Raw genomic sequence first — 17,406 nt, forward strand, 5'->3', positions numbered from 1 at the left:
GGGATTTGAGGAGACATCAAAATAATTTGCATCCCATTGGAATATGTCTCATCCTGCGGAGAGAGAAAGCAGAATCTGGATGAGAGAAAGTCAGACAAGTCTCTAATTTAATGATCCTACACAACATTGATTACTCTTCTCACTTTCTCCGCTTCTCTACTCTCACTATTCCCAAAAGGAATCCTTTGTTTCTTGACTACTTCCAATGAAAAATTACGTTTGCGCTCATCCAGGCATACATCAGACATAAAATCTCTTCCACACACCAATCACTCCTCCATGGAAAGAAGCTAGTAAAAGTAGACGAATTTAAGCTAGTAAAAAATCTCGCACTTCTCTTTCGCTTGAGAAAATGATGTTGAAGCCAATTCTGTGAAGGATATTACTTTTTGGACCAAATTGAAATTTTTGAGGCAAGTGTTGAATCATGCATAAGAAGCGGATCTTGGTGAAATATACAGTGGCAGGTCGTAATTTCCTATCTGTCGCTAACTTTTTTGTATATAAAGAAGAAATCCACATAGCGGCAACAAGTCCAATTTTCGTGATTTTTTAATGTACCCAAGTCAACCTTTCTCTGACGGGAGAAAGAAAGAGGGTCGGACAGAAATGTAACTAAATGAATTTGCGGAGTAATGAATCGTGTTCTTTGGCATGTCGCAATTTTTCCCACTTCTCTTTGATTAATACAAGCGGTTGACTTTTATTACAAAAAAAACTAGTAATCGAACATTTATTTGTTATTTCTACATTTCATCACGTTCTCGTTGTTCTCTATTTATTGTAGAATTTACGAGAGCTCGCTATACATAGGTATGTACAGAAATGTGCAATAACGCACAGTTGGACGAAAGGGTCATCCATTTCTCCCAATGGACTATTTAGTGAGTATAACGAGGCAAGCGATTCTGTATCCTTTATGTATTAAGGATACGATCTCTGTTGGACTACATAGATACCCAAAAAATCCATAATGCATGAAAAACATCTAGCGAAAGATCCACTGCAAATGATAACCCTGGTGAACGTGAGAAAAACCTACTTTCTCTAGTTTCAGGAATTGAATCAATTCTCATTTTGAGTAAATATACGAACAAAAACAGAGGCGAAGACCTTGTTTGATTTTGTTTTTCTACATTGTTTTTTAAAACGAATATAAACAAGAAAAAAGTGATTGTATTTACTCTACACTAGAAAACTCATCAACTAAGGAGCCACTCTTATTTTCAGCTATAACAAAAATTCTGCATTGTCTTTACATATATCATCTGCAAGTTGTTCTAACCCCAGAGAAAGTAAAACTTTCTTTGTCATGCCACTCAAACTAAGGAACCTCACACAATACAAAACTATATACACGTACTATACTAACTATATATACGTATACAAAACTTAAGCCATGCTTTCTCCAAACTACTGGATATCTTATATTTCACTGTGTTGCGGAGAAAATCTCAACTTTCACCGCAGACGAGGAAAACAAATAGACAAGAAATAACTTTATCGGTTTAATTTGTGTTCACTTATTTAGCTAGCTTTCTAGTTTCATTTGCCTCAACAACACGCTTGACTGAGGACAGTATAGAATTCTGTAAATGATCCATCAAGTATATGTACATATAAATATATACGCAGTTATATGTAAATACATATGTATGCAGGTTCTTATGGTTCGGTGTAGTCACCACACAAAATTCTACCATTCTCATTACATCGGACAAAAGTTTGTGCCAATGAAGCCTATTCTATATTGTTTCTGGGAGACTATTTGGAATACAAAAGTGAGCGAATGACTATCCATTTATCTCGATGCATGCTGTTCATAATGTAGTTTAAAGTATACAGTACTTACAAATTCGCTCAGCTCGGAGTGTCAAATACCTAAATATGTACATACATACACAGCAGATAGGAATATGTAAGTTTATGGCATTATGGGTTTTACATGCCCATAGTTATTTACTCTTAGCACGATAGTTTGACTGGATATTGTTTTCGTTTATGAGAAAAGGAAGATATTTGAGAGAAATGGAATTTATGTGGAAAACATTTTTGGGGAGAAGGAAAATGTTCATGTTTTTGCAGTATTTCTATATAGAAAGTACGCGAACGTAAACGATAAAAGTTTTCAAATGGTGCGAAACTATGTATGCTCGACCAAATTTCGTGTTTTGTCGAGGGAAGTTTAGAAATTTTTGTGGTATTACAATACTCGTTTTGTTTTATGTATCACACATCGTCGAGATACATAAATGTGTAGTATCGTAAATGCCATAATTTAGTAAGAGACTCTACATGCAAACTTTGTTCCGTTGCAGATGTAAATATTCCCATGGTTTGGAAACCCTCACTGATACACAAATATGTAGTATCGCGTAAAACTTTTATTTCAATGTTTCCACGTAACCACAGTATTTAGAAACGTTAGTATTTGATGAACATGTCCAAAACTTTTACATTATCACTACACATATAAACAAGTTAATTAATTAAATAGTTCTGAACTTTGGCAGGATGAGGTGGCCAAATCAGTGGATTTATGCAACGTAAACAGTGAAAAGTAAAAGTGGAATTTAAGTTTAAAAAAATCCTCCATTTTCGGGAAAATTTTGGAAAAATAAATCTAGTATTTATCCATAAATTAAAATATACTTAATTGAGTCATCTGCAACAGGACAGGATTAAGTAAATATATGCATGTTTACATGTTTAATTAGCAGCTAGTGAACAATTTCGGATATAATTTCTCAGAAATCCCATGCCAAAATTCAATGGATTGGATTAATTAGTCTGCAAGCATACATACAGATTTTGAAAATCTACAGTAACAATAACCTGTTTACAATGGACCATTTGGTCAGTCAGCCCAATGTTTCATGACTAATGAGATGAGGTCGGCCAATGATGGACCATATACATATACACAACGGGAAATGTGGTTGTCCATTTTGGACAATGGACCATATTATGAACGTAATGGACCAATTTATTTTGAGGTATGGAGGTAATGCACGCAGATATGTACTCCAAAGAAAGTTAGGCGAATCCAGTCCACTTTGCGAAATCCTCAATTAATTTTCAAACCAAATTGAAATGCAAAATTGGCCCCCAATTCAATTTGTGTTTGGTATTGAGTTAATGCCAGTGAAGCGAAGGAACGAGAGAAAAATTATACATCGGAGCAGACACTTTCTCCAGCAGTGGTAGTTTGCTTGTGGTGCTGTTTCAACATCACCACAGAAGCTGCATACGTGTGTTTTCTTAATCCGCATTGCTTCTTGGTTTCATTAAAATTTTGTTATTTTGACATTTCAATGTAGGACGCAACCAATTAAGCCATAAAGTAGGTTCGTTCCAGAGTAAAAATATATAGCGATGAGAAGCAAATTTTGGTAATAGAAGAGTATCATGACTTTCACTTTGTTTATCTTATGGATGGAAATACTGCAGTATTTCCATCCATCTATTTATGAGAACGCACACCAACTCCTGTTTCCGCTGTGGGTTCTTGTCAATTATTACGCTGCACATGTATGTATTTATTTGCTGCTTCAGATTTCATGCATAATGCACTATACATTACCTACTAATTCCATAATTAGTGGAACGAAAAGTTGTTGCAAAATTAATAATATTTCATTAATTTGGTTAAAGAAATATATCTAATACATAGTATACATGCATTTACACAGACGGGTAACTTGATAAAGCAAGCGAGTCTCATCTCATCTTCCTAATTCAGTAATGCTTCATTATGATTAATGACTTCAAAACCAACGGATATTGCAGCGATTATGTACATACATATTTGTGGTTAACGTGATCAACCATACTATTTATTACCGTGTCAATCCGTTCATATTAAAATTGCGGCTAGACCAGTCAAATTGAAAACGAACTTCAAGCTGTGCCATAACAGAAACGGACAAGTTGCATGGAATAGTAGCCGCCGAAGATGTAGGACATCTGGGGACATTGTAGGGTAGGAAAGGGTGGGGCTTATATAACATGGGCAGATATGGGGAACGTTGAAAAACCGTGGGGACATTGTCTCCATGTCCCCACGCTTCCGGCTAATGGTATATGTAGAACACATGTATAGAAAATTAGTACATAAGGTGAAAACCTGTTTTGCACAATTTATTTTCTACTGACTACTGAGTCGATTGGACCGTTGAAATTGACCTGTAACTACGTAAAACCGTGAGATACATAAGTACCAATGGGTATGAGATTTTAGAAATTAAATTTATGAATCTCATTAGACCTTCTTCAATGCGGTTAAAGTTCCAGTACGTTGCCTGATTATTGGAAAGAACTGACAGGAGAGTGAGCCTTATTGAATTTTGGTTTGGAAGTGAAAGGAAGCGAACAAATCGACATCCACGAGGTAAATGGAAGCAAAAGTCAAAATCAGACAGGAGAGGAGTAGGTTTGAAAATCTCATCATTCCCCTCGCAGCTTTCACCGTGCAGGTTACACGCCCACATTTAATGGGCAAGTACAAATAGTTGCGATATTTTAATAACGATGTCAACCAGCTTGCATCCCATTAGAACATGTCGGGGCAGAGAGATATACTTAATAGAATCTCGAGGAGACAGAGCTCGACAAGTTTTTAATTTAATACTCCTTCCTACACAATATTTACTACTTTTTCACTTCCGATAAGTGTCAGGACATCTTGACTCTTGACACATTTCCAATAAAAGTTGCCTCCGTTTTTTCCTCAACAACCTGATGCAAGTCAAATAAATAGTGAAGATACTGACATGCGTGCTTAACTAGACTAAACAGCTAAAAATTAACACCTTGGAGAATTGTTGGACTTTTAAGTTTAATTTAATTTAAGTACTAATCCTAAGTATATTAGATAAGGTTGAAATCCTTGAGAAACCCAGGAATCTCGTAATCAAAAGCAAAATTTCGAAATTATTTTTCATTCAAAGCAGCCAAAACAATCCGTTGGAATCAACATCAGTTTTCATTTCGCTAGCATTTACTCCCATTTGAGTTATTATTGTAAAGGGCAACCTAATTACATTTACATGCCCACTGCACATAATATGTACTTGTGGAGATCTTTATCTTTGACAAAATAATTATACATGTCCTCAACTTGATGAATCGATTTCACTCGTGCTCAATTGTTAATTTGATTTGGTTCCATAACATACAGGAATGACTTCATACATAGTTATGCATTACGTGACCATACAAAATCCAATCACTTTTTCTACCATCAAGAAAAGTTTTTGGGAAGGAAATCGATTCGAGTTAAGCGAACATAATGGGGAATAAGTGAGTGAATGAGGATCCATTTATTTTGATAGATGTTGTCCATCGTAATTTGAGAAGTTAAGCTGGAGGGAAGATGGATTTCATGGTGGTGTGGTTTTCCTGGATGTTTATTTACTCATTGCAAGACGTTAGGAGTGGATATTTATTTATGAGGGACGAAAGGAAGTTAGGATGATGAATTTATGGTGTGATTGAGAACTCCTCGTACAAAACTAAGAATCATGTTCTTCCTCATACATAAATCCAATAGGGATTCTTCGAAGTTTTGTATAAATAACCGTGAAATCATGTTACCTTAAAACTTTATGAGTATGACGAATGTCAAGAATGTTGGATTTCTTCCGTGAAGATATACTTATGTTCTGTAAAATTTAGTAGCTACAGTAGAATTACTTACTGTATAATGTATGTAATTGAGGTATGGTTATATATTATGAGTTATATATTATATTATTAGTATATATTATGAGTATATAATATATACTATATATTATATTTCTACTTAGATATTCCTAATATCTACTTCTATAGAAGTACAGATTATTTCTACTTGAGACCCATTCAAATTTGTGGAATTATTGGACCAGCCATTCGACGGGAACGGGAATGTAAGAATTTAAAAAATGTGGAACACGAATTTATCGATTTGGGTAATGAAGGTGATGCTACGTTATTGTTCTTCAATACACTACATAATTAGTTTCTGATCTATCTTTGAAGACAGCAAAGAAATTTAATTAAAAATATTTGCTCAATCTTTTACCAATTCGATTTTTTTCTTAATTGATTTTGTACTTATATTTCAGCCTGATGGTTCTGACAACGTACATAATGTAGGGAAGAAATTTCACTTATTAATTTCACGAAACGCTCTTTGCGTATGTAGTTGAAGCTGAGTATGTATACAGGTCGTGGTTGGATAATAAGTGGAGAGGACGGACAGAAAAGTGAGTAATATTGAATTTTCTGGTGGAGGTGAAAGTGGGAAAATCAAGTCGGTGACAGTGAGCAACTCGAGATAAACGATGCCCAATGAAGTCGAAATCAGTCATGAGTGAAGAAAGTTTGGGAATCTCATCATTCCCCTCGCTTCACTTTCTCCACAATCTACACATCCACATTTAAAAGTAACCTCAACAAGTGCAAGTAATTGCGATATTTTACTAACGATGTCAGTCATCCAAGGATTTGAGGGGCATCAAAATAATTTGCGTCCCATTGGAATATGTCCCATCCTGCGGAAAGAGAAAGCAGAATCTCGACGAAAGAAAGTCAGACAAGTTTCTAATTTAATGATCCTACACACATTGATTACTTTTCCCACTTTCTCCTATGCTCTACGTTCACAACACCCAGAAGCAAGCCTTGTTTTTGGACTGCTCTCTGTTGAAAAATTACATTTGGTTTCACCCAAGCATGCATAAAATTCAAATACAAAAATTTCCTCTATCTTCCGGTGCCTTCTCTATGGAACAGATACCTATCTGAAGAAGGGGAACACAGTCAAAACACTACAGTACTCGCTAGAAATATCTTCCGTGTATTTTTCGGGTAAGAAAATGACGGGGAAGATTTCACAGTGCAGGATATTACTTTGATTTTGGAACAAATTGAAATTTTTGCGAAAGTGATGAATCATTTGTAAATACGGATCTTGATGAAATATGCAATGGCAGGTCGTAATTGTCTATCTTTCGCTAACTTTCTTTTATATAAAGTGGAATCCTTCCTTGCGGCAACAAGTCAAATTTTCATGATGTTTTATTTAACAAAGTCAAACTTTTTCTGTCTTGAAAAAGGAAAACGACACACAAAAAATGTAATTAAATTAAGTTGCTCTGCAAAGACTCACGTTTCTTTAGATGTTGCCTTTTTTCCTGTAATTCTTTTGATTAATACAAGCGCTCCACTTTTATTGCAAAAAAGGCAGGAAAAAGCTAGTAATTGAACGTTTATTTGTTATTTCTACATTTGGTCACGTTCTTCTGTATTTATACATATACTTAGTACATATACATATATATAGTTAATTTGTTCAACGTTCTATGGGTATGTTCATGATCAAACTTACATATAAAGTGCGGATAACTGCTGTTATCTTGGCTCTGACCTAGTCCGAATGTCTATCCATTTTATCTAATGGACCATTCGGTGAATCTAACGAGCCAAGGATTCTCTATCCTTTACTAAAGATAGATACGATCTCTGTTGGACAAGAAACCCCAAAAATCCATAATACATGAAAAACATCCACCCAAGAAAGATCCACTGCAAATGATAACCCTGGTGAAAGTGAGGAAAACCCACTTTCTCCAGTTTCATGAATTGAATCAATTCTCATTTTGAGTAAATATACGAACAAAAACAGAGGCGAAGACCTTGTTTGATTTTGTTTTTCTAGATTGTTTTTTAAAACGAAAATAAATAAGAAAAAAGTGATTGTGTTTACTCTACACTGGAAAACTCATCAACTGAGAGGAATTTTTAGCTGTACCAAATCTATTCTAAATTTCTCAACGTTCTTTTCCGAAAAGCTTTGTCCTTAGTTCGATGCCAGTATCTATGTAAATGGTACGCACAAACTTTAATTTTTTTGAAAAGAAATACTATAAATAACGATGATTCATACAGTAAATAAAATTTTTATGTCTAAAGCAAAATTTTAAATATTATTCTTGTATCTTTTCAGAAATTTGGCGCATAACGGATTGAAGAATTTAACAAATGAAGCAAAAAATTATGCAACAAATTTCTACACCGACTAGCCACACAACCATCTCCAACCTTAATTAGTATGTAAATATAGTTCATCAGCTCAACTAAATTCTTCGAATTGAAGAATATAATGCATATAGATATATACTTTTTGAACAATCTTTTGCGACGCTACAACGTTCTGATATCTATTGTATTCATGTAATCGGTTTGTATAATTATGTACTGTAGAATATCTAATAAAGTAAATATGTTTTCAATAAATCTATACATAATTAAGAAGAACGTATACGTACTTACTTATATGTAAGTACAATGTATATATACATATATCTACTTACATATATGTACATTGTACATATTATTGGAATGAAAATGTGTAACACATTATGTTATGAATTTTGATAATATCTACATCTTTAATGTATTTTTTCCTTAATTGCAGTGTTCATACTTTCTGTAGATGATCAATGCGAAAATTATTTAGCATGCTTATGTATTAAAGGATTCATCTGAATTTTAAATGTTGGGCTTTGTGATGCAACCCTATATATGCCCAATAGAATTGTGTAAACAATGGCTATCATATTCGAGGATGCTTATAAATAAATCGATCGAGTATTTACGTAACATAAATTTTCAACTACCCAAAACCAATTGTAATCCGAAAACAAAACTTTATTTGATTCAATTTTCACGCAATCGTTTCGTAGAAAAAAGTTTTACCTTCGGGGAAATACCTACATATGTACATACATACATATGTATGATTCAGCCTTCCCAGAGTCTTACATAAATGGGGTACCACCGGGGAATTTAAAAGAGAAAGAGAGATATTGGAATGACGATGTTTTCCAGCACGCCGAAAATCTTCGTGTGGGCGTTACATCGTTGAAATTGATAAGTAGTTACTACCTGCCTGAATTGAGAAGGATTGTGGCTGGGTTTCCTTCCGTGAACAAATTGGACTTAAAACTCGTTCAAAATGCATACAATCCTGTCAATTTACCTGTGTCAGAGCTCTGCACAATTATCGAAGGACTGAATGGCTGGAATCTGACGACGGGAAGTTTCTGCCTTGACAAGATGTGTCCGCCAAATGTGGAAGGAGTTTTGGAGACGTGGACGTCATTGGCTAGTAAATATTTTCATTTATAATATGATATCTCGTCATATTTACTGATTGTTGGTTCTACACTTTTTCCAATATTATCTGAAGGGTTAAAATTAATTTTGCACGAGCGGAGATGGGTGGCTTCACAAAAATTAAGGTTCTCCCTAAGGCTAAGGGCAGCGTTTGTTTCGTGTAAGAACTGTGCAGGCGTGGAGATTGTTGTGGACGATGATATTACGGTATGACTCTCTAAATAATTGTTTAATTTTTTACAAATTGTGTATAACCGTGTTTTTTTTTGTTGACAGGTGAGCCTTGCGGTACGAAAGAAGATGCAGGCCTTTCTCACAGCGGAAAAACTGCCGGTTCGCGTTTATTTGGAAAAATCACGCAAGAGGAGTTAAGTCAAAGGTGTACATGGGATATTCAATCAAAGTGGGATGATTTTGAGCCTTTATACAATTGTTTTTTTATCAAATTCACTAAAAGCTTTGATTTTGTCGCATTTTTCTCTCTGAAAAATTTACTAAAAAGTTAGTTTAAACTCTACCAAATATTTATTTATATAATTTTATTGTGTGCACAAGGATTTAGGAAAGCAAAATTTATGAGTAGATTGCATTGATTATTTCATGAAAAGAAGTATGTATTTTATATGAAATCTGGTGTATGAACTTTTGCAAATTCATGTGCAATTTTGTGTATGGGTATATCTGGAAAGAATAATTATCATAATTCAGTTTAGGATTTGCATTTATGCCAAATGTGTCAAGTTAGTACTGCAAATTTTTTTTATGGAACATCCGAAATTTCAATATTGGAAACGGATTATAAATTATGGACACCCTATCCATTTCTCTTAAATGGATTTACATTATCGGATTGTGCACAAGATGCTGTAAACGTAAAATCGTAGAATAAAATAAATTATCTCATTAAAAGACCAGTTGTCTTATCTATTGCCCTACCAAGCACCATCCCGGATTACGAGATAACTACGTACATGTGGCAAATATTGGATGTGAAACTTGTACCTAGTACCAAGTTGTAACCATGGCGAAAGTTGAGCCAAAACTTGATTGGAGATCAGTACATAAGTTTGTTCACTTGCTAAGCCACCAGAGATACTGAATGAAATATGGATATGGACCACTTTATCTGGGGAAATGTAAAATATGGTGTTTATATTCCTTGGTCATTTGTATGCAAAAGTGGGCTTTGTTGATTAGAACGAAACTGCATGGAAACACGCTTCTTATGTACTTTTAGTTATGTGGGAGGAATTCAGACTGTCTCATAAATTTCCTTAATTGTTTGCAAATATATATCCAGGTTTCTAAAGCTCTACATAAACGAAAAGCCTAGGAGGGTAAACATGTACGTGAAGCAGTAATTGCATGATGATCAGCATGACAAAAATTCATGAACGATTTGCACAAAAATGTTAAAGTTATTTTCCTTAGCTTTTACAAGGCCTTATCCTAAGTATGTAAGTATGCACGTTTTACGTAGGTAAGTTCTTGGACAGAGGAATGAGTAATAAATATTATTTTTTTTACTATGTAACTATTAAGCAAAACCAAAGAAAGCTAATTGATATCATTTAATGTGCATATACATATATATCGGCCTTCAAGGCTGAGTTGAGAAAGTTAAAATTACAATCAAACAGAGGTAAAGAAAGTTGAAAAATATTATTCCTTATGCATATCTGTACGCTAGGCGCCAATCCTCAGACTACATATGTATGTAACTCACCTTCATTAGGTTACATTATTGGCAAGCTTACGAGGTATCCGATTTTAATATCAAAGATCTTAATCCACCTAGAGATTTGAGCACATCAAAATAATTTGCATCTCACTGGAACACGTCATATTAAAAAAGAGAAAGCAGAATCTCGACGAGAGAAAGTCAGACCACTTTCTAATTTAATGATCCTACACAACATTGATTACTCTTCTCACTTACTCCGCTTCTCTCACCACTCCTTCGTGGTAATAGAACGCCTTTGTTTCTAGAAAACTTTCTCATGAAAAATTACCTTAGAACTCGCCCATGCGTTCATGAGACATGAAGTCTCTTCCGCACACCAATCACTCCCTCGACGAAAGTGCTTACATGGACATCTCGGTAAAATAAAAAGTCTTCTCTTTCACTAGAGAAAACTGTGAAGTCACTAAGACGAAAAATATTACTTTTTGGTCTAAATTGAAATTTTTGAGGCAAGTGTTGAATCATGCATAAGAATCTTGGTGAAATAAACAGTGGCAGGTCGTAATTTCCGATCTGTCGCTAACTTTTGTTACATCTAAAGGACAAAACCATCGCTGCAACAAGTCTTATTTTCTTGATTTTTTATTTAGCCTAGTCAAACTTTCTTTGACAAGGGCTGATACAGAAATGCAATTAAATGAATTTGCTGTGTATACGAGGGGAGGCCAATAAGTAATGCGAATCTACCCTTCAAAGATAAGATACAAAGCTCAGATTTCGTCCATTCAATCTACATATATCCTGTACATTGTGTTCCAAAAATCATAAGATTCCGATATCTCATTCTTTCACAATCTCTGAGCAAAGTCAGACATCACAAGCAAAAATGGATTTTCAGAAAACTGAGGTTCGTTCCACCATACGGTTTTTTGCATTACAAGGTGAATCGGCAACCGAAATTTTTGAAAAATTACACAAAGTTTACGGTGATAGTACTCCGTCGTATAGTACTGTTTCTCGTTGGGTGACTGAGTTTAAGTGTGGAAGAAAAAATGTTGAAGATGAACCCCGACCTGGCCGACCAATTTCAGCCACTGATGAGTTCACGTGTTCAAAAGTCCAAGAGTTTGTGATGCAGGATAGGCGTGTTACTATCAACCAAATAGCTGAGGAAATGGGGATTTCACGTGGTAGCGTAGGTTTCATTCTACATGAAAAACTTCGGCTTTCTAAGCTATCCTCTCGTTGGGTTCCACGCCTGCTTACACTAGCACAAAAAGAGGAAAGAGTGCGATGCTGTCGGAACCTGTTAAATTTATGCCAATTGGATCCGGTCAACTTTCACACCAAAATCGTTACTGGGGATGAGACATGGATCCACCACTATGATCCCGAAACAAAACAACAATCAATGCAGTGGCTGACTACTGGTCAAAGTGGCCCAATCAAGGCAAAAGCAACGAAATCTGCAGGGAAGGTTATGGCGACTATTTTTTGGGATGCCAATGGAGTTCTGCATACGGATTACATATCGAAAGGAAGTACAATGAATGCCAATCATTATGTGAAAGTCTTGGAGGAATTACGCTACAACATCAGAAATAAGAGGAGGGGATCCCTGCAAGGTGGACTTTTCCTGCTTCACGACAACGCATCGTCTCATACTGCTAAGATTGTCAAAGCTGCGCTGGATCGATCTGCGTTCTGGAAAATTGATCACCCCCCATATTCTCCCGACCTGGCACCCTGTGACTACTACCTTTTCCCACATATGAAAAAAATTATCAGGGGAAGGAGATTCGAGAGTGATAACGAGCTTATCTCGTGTGTGCATTCTATGCTAAACAGCTTCACTAAAGAATTTTTTTCTGAAGGCATGAAGAAACTGATACAAAGAGCTAAGCGTTGTATTGAATTGGGAGGAGATTATGTTGAAAAGCCGCAAAATGAATTGGAATAAATACCTTTCTTTGACGAGATAAATCATTATTCGCATTATTTAATGGCCTCCCCTCGTATAAAGAATCGTGTTCCTTGACATGTCTATTTTTTCGATTTCCAATGCCCCCTTATTACTACAATCCTTTGCGTTGTACATATGTAATTACAGAAAAAAACAAGGTAAGACTAGTAGTCGAACGTTTATTTTTATTTGTTGTTTGTACATTTCATCACGTTGTGTTCTAATTATACATACATAGTAACGGTATATTTTCGAGGTTACTGCGATATTTTCAGTATGCCTCAGTTGGACGGAAGGTCTATCCATTTCCCTTAATGGACTATTTAGTGAGTATAACGAGGCAAGAGATTCTCTATCCTTTATTAAAGATACGATCTCTGTTGGACATGGACTATATAGAAATCCAAAAAATCCATAATGCATGAAAAACACCCACCGAAAAGATCCACTGCAAATGATAACCCTGGTGAAAGTGAGGAAAACCCACTTTCTCCAGTTTCATGAATTGAATCAATTCTCATTTTGAGTAAATATACGAACAAAAACAGAGACGAAAACCTTGTTTGATTTTGTTTTTCTAGATTGTTTTTTAAAACGAAAATAAATAAGAAAAAAGTGATTGTATTTACTCTACACTAGAAAACTCATCAACTTAGGAGCCACTCTTATTTTCAGCTATACCAAAAATTCTGCATTGTCTTTATATCATCTGCAAGTGGTTCTAACCCCAGAGAAAGTAAAACTTTCTTTGTCATGCCACCAAAACTAAGGAACCTCACACAATCGCATTTCTACCTCAGTCCTCTAAAACACAAAACCAAAAGCTAAAAAAAAGCGAATACAAAACTTAAGCCATGCTTTCTCCAAACTACTGGATATCTTATATTTCTCCATTTTGCGGAGAGAAATTCTCCACTTTCACCACCGAGGAGCAAAAGCTAGAGGCGAAACAAATGCGATGCGACGACCGACGACCAATCGATTTCCACCAGAAGAGAAAACCAACACAAATCCTTACTTTAAAGATCATTCCATCTTTAGCCCTGAGTCGGTCTGGCTACTTTCATTTTGAAGCCTAATAATAATCATGATTTTCTTTATTATTATTTTTCTGGTCAAAAAGATGGATTCTTTTTTATCCTTTCCATTCTTGGTTGAAAAATACCCTACTGGGTTTCATTATGTTTTTGTATAAAGCTAAAAAATAGAGTATTTTTTGCAAGTTTCTCAGTATCAAACCACGCGGAAAATAATGATAACGTGTTTGCGATCTCAAACGGAAAAATGTAATTAGTATTTGAGTTGGCTTTACAAGATTGTATTTTAAAAAATAAAATAATTTGCAACGAAGACATAAAAGCATGATGAGCCTTTTCATTTTAATTTCGGAAACCGTATACATATAGTTTACCTACTGTATACTTCAAATTAATTTTCGGAACCCTTTACATATTAATTGAAAATATTGCTCAACACCCGAAGTTTGGTTAATAAGTCAATGAGGTAATCACGATTATGGCTATCACCAGTATCACCACACTATGAAACTGGGTCGTGTGACCACTAATGTCACGAAAGATGTGTCTCCAGGCACAGGTGCGCCTCAATTCTGTAATTTTAACATCTCGTGCCACAAGATGTTAAAATTACAGAGATCTCAGTATCTCTTAGATTTCTAGATAAGCGCTTCTTTCGATTTTATGCTTTTTATTTTCTATATGAAAATCCACGTACATACATGTCCTTTCTTCCTTTGTCGTTTTCAATTTATTGGGATTTATTTATTTTCTCCTGACCCCCTGATGCATTACATATAAGTACTATGTAGGTGCATTACATTAACATTATATTTACATTTATTTATTTTATACTTATTTATCTATCAAAAATTACATACTGAAATATTTAAGTTATGCCCTTATATAAAACTTCATCTAATAAGGCGTCGTTCATAAATTACGTAACGCAAAAATCGCGATTTTCTAGACCCCCCTCCCCCCCTTTAACATGTGCAACATAGGCACGATATCATTGGAGCCTTAGGTCCCCCCCTCTCTCGCGTTGCATAATTTATGAACGGCGCCTAAGCATAAGATCACCAGGCCAATTTCAACTAAACATCATAAATCTCTTCCTCTATAACAAAATAATTACGAAAACTTCTAGACATATCGATTTCATTTCGGCTCAATTCTTAACTTTCTAATTTAATTTAGCTCCACAACATGCGGTAATGATTGTGATGTACGTACATACATATATGTACATTGTGCTCCGTGACGTACAAAATCCAATCGCTTTTTCTCAGCAAAACTTTGATGGAACGAAATCGATTCAAAGTTCTTTCGGGAACATTACGAGGAATAAGTGAGTGAATGACTGTCCATTTATCTCGATGGATCCTGTCATAATAGTTTGAGGGAAAGTCTGTAGTGTACGTTGCAGTCAGTTTACCATACATGAGTTTGTGGTGCAACGGCTTTTCTCTTTCCATATTTATTAACTCTTCACACGATAGTTGGGCAATATTGTTTTTGTTTATGACAAGGGGAAGATATTTATTTGAAAAAAACTGGAGTTTATGTATGGAAAACATTTTTGAGGAAAGCGATCATGTTTTTTGTGTTTTCGTTTATTTAGAGAATTCTACTCAAAAGGCTAAATATGAGTAGGCGTATCATGTCGTGTGTACATCCTTTATACGGAATCGAAGTCTTTATCCCGACCCAGGGCTTATGTACCCGGGTTGCCCGCCTGTCTGTCCGTATTTATGTAATGGCTACGTATAAACTTTCTCTAAAATCTTGTACTCTATTTGAAGAGTAAATTGTATTCGAAGTACATTTGGAAAATTTGGCGAAATCGATATTCAAATCAAGAGAAAATTAGACGAATCCAGTCCACGTTGCAAAATTGTCTAATCATTTTCCCGACCAAATTTAAATGCAAAGTTGGTTACAAATTCAATTTGTATCTGGGATTGAGTTAAATCCAATGATGCGTGCGGGCAGGGAAAGTAAGTCAGTAGGGCAAAGTGGAGTATGTATAATATGGATGGCAGATCCCCCAGGGAGAAAGTACTCGTTTATTTTCTTAATCCGCACAGTGCTTTTAGTTTTAATTAAAATTTTGTTATTCTGCCTACATTTCAAGTTGAAAGTAAAACCAACCTAGCCACAAAATATGTGTACATATAAAAATAAATAAAACGATGAGAACCAGGAAGTTAAGTACACTCTTAATAAAATCAATACCATTTTAATACCACGGCCGTATTATATGGTGACTCTACCGTTTTGGTATTGATATAATACCCTGCGGTATTATTATGAGTAATACTGCCGCGGTATTACTTTATTAATTTATAGTATTAAACAATGAACTTTCAGTATAAATCGTCTTGTAACTCTCGGTATTGATTATTAAATGTACAGTATTAAAACGTCAAAACATGATAATACTGCCCGGTATTATAAATAATACTATAATTTGATGCCTTTATAATGAAAAATAATACTGCACGGTATTAAATCATTAATTGATGGTATAAAATGCATTGTACATAATCATATTTTATTTTCAATAAATTACAACTTTTAACAAATTTAAAATAAAAATTACTGCTATAATAAATAAATAAAATTATTTATAACTATTACTACTTTACAGGACAAAGTTTCATGAAATATATATATATATATAACTTACAATTAAATATTACTACAAAAAATGTCTAGAAATTACAAATAATCCTGACAAATTACAATTTTGTTTAATCTCCATCGCATCATGTGTTACTAGATCTTTTACATTTATTACTCTGTACAAATTTTCAGTTACTCTAACCTTATAAGCAAATAAATGGCGATAAAAAAACTCAGTTTCCAGAACTTTGAGAATAAGCAGACATGAATTATCATTTTGAATCAGAAATTCAGAAATTATTCCAAACTTTGGAAATATTGTTCCCATTTCGAAACAAACCACAAAGTTGTGTTTATAATTGTAGCCATTGAACCAAATCTGATTTGTTGTCATCATTTCAGTTTTAATACAGATATCATGATCGTTTAAATAGTTTTTTAATGATTCTACAATATCGAAGGAATCATCAAACTCAGACATAGTAGCTTTACAAATTTTGTCAGTCTTAATTCCATGATGGAAATCTAAATTTTTGAAAACATGCGAACTATATTGCTGATGCCTCATGGCAAGTGAAAAACAAATATTTTTAAAGTTTCTATTGTTATGGGCCAATTGAGCAAAATAATTGTGTTTTCCTTCAAACCGCATTGTCCATAGAGAAATTAAAGGGCCAGACATTTTAATTATAAATGGATAATGACACATAAAATGGTGTTTGGGTAGCAAATTTTGATCTGGAAATAGAAATTTAAAGAGCGAATGGTGTTTAATTATAAGCGATTTCAAAGTTAAAATTGATGACTCATTAAAAGATCGAAAAAATATAAAGCTCATGCATTCTAATAATTGCAAAATTAAATCCCAATATTTTAAATGGACTTCATCGACAATTAAATCTCCCAAAATCATTGGTAAAAACCTGATTAAACACCAAGCTTGCGCAGCTTTT

The sequence above is a fragment of the Folsomia candida genome, unplaced genomic scaffold (genome assembly GCF_002217175.1).
Source record: "Folsomia candida strain VU population unplaced genomic scaffold, ASM221717v1 Fcan01_Sc014, whole genome shotgun sequence".
NCBI classification, from domain to species: Eukaryota; Metazoa; Arthropoda; class Collembola; order Entomobryomorpha; family Isotomidae; genus Folsomia; species Folsomia candida.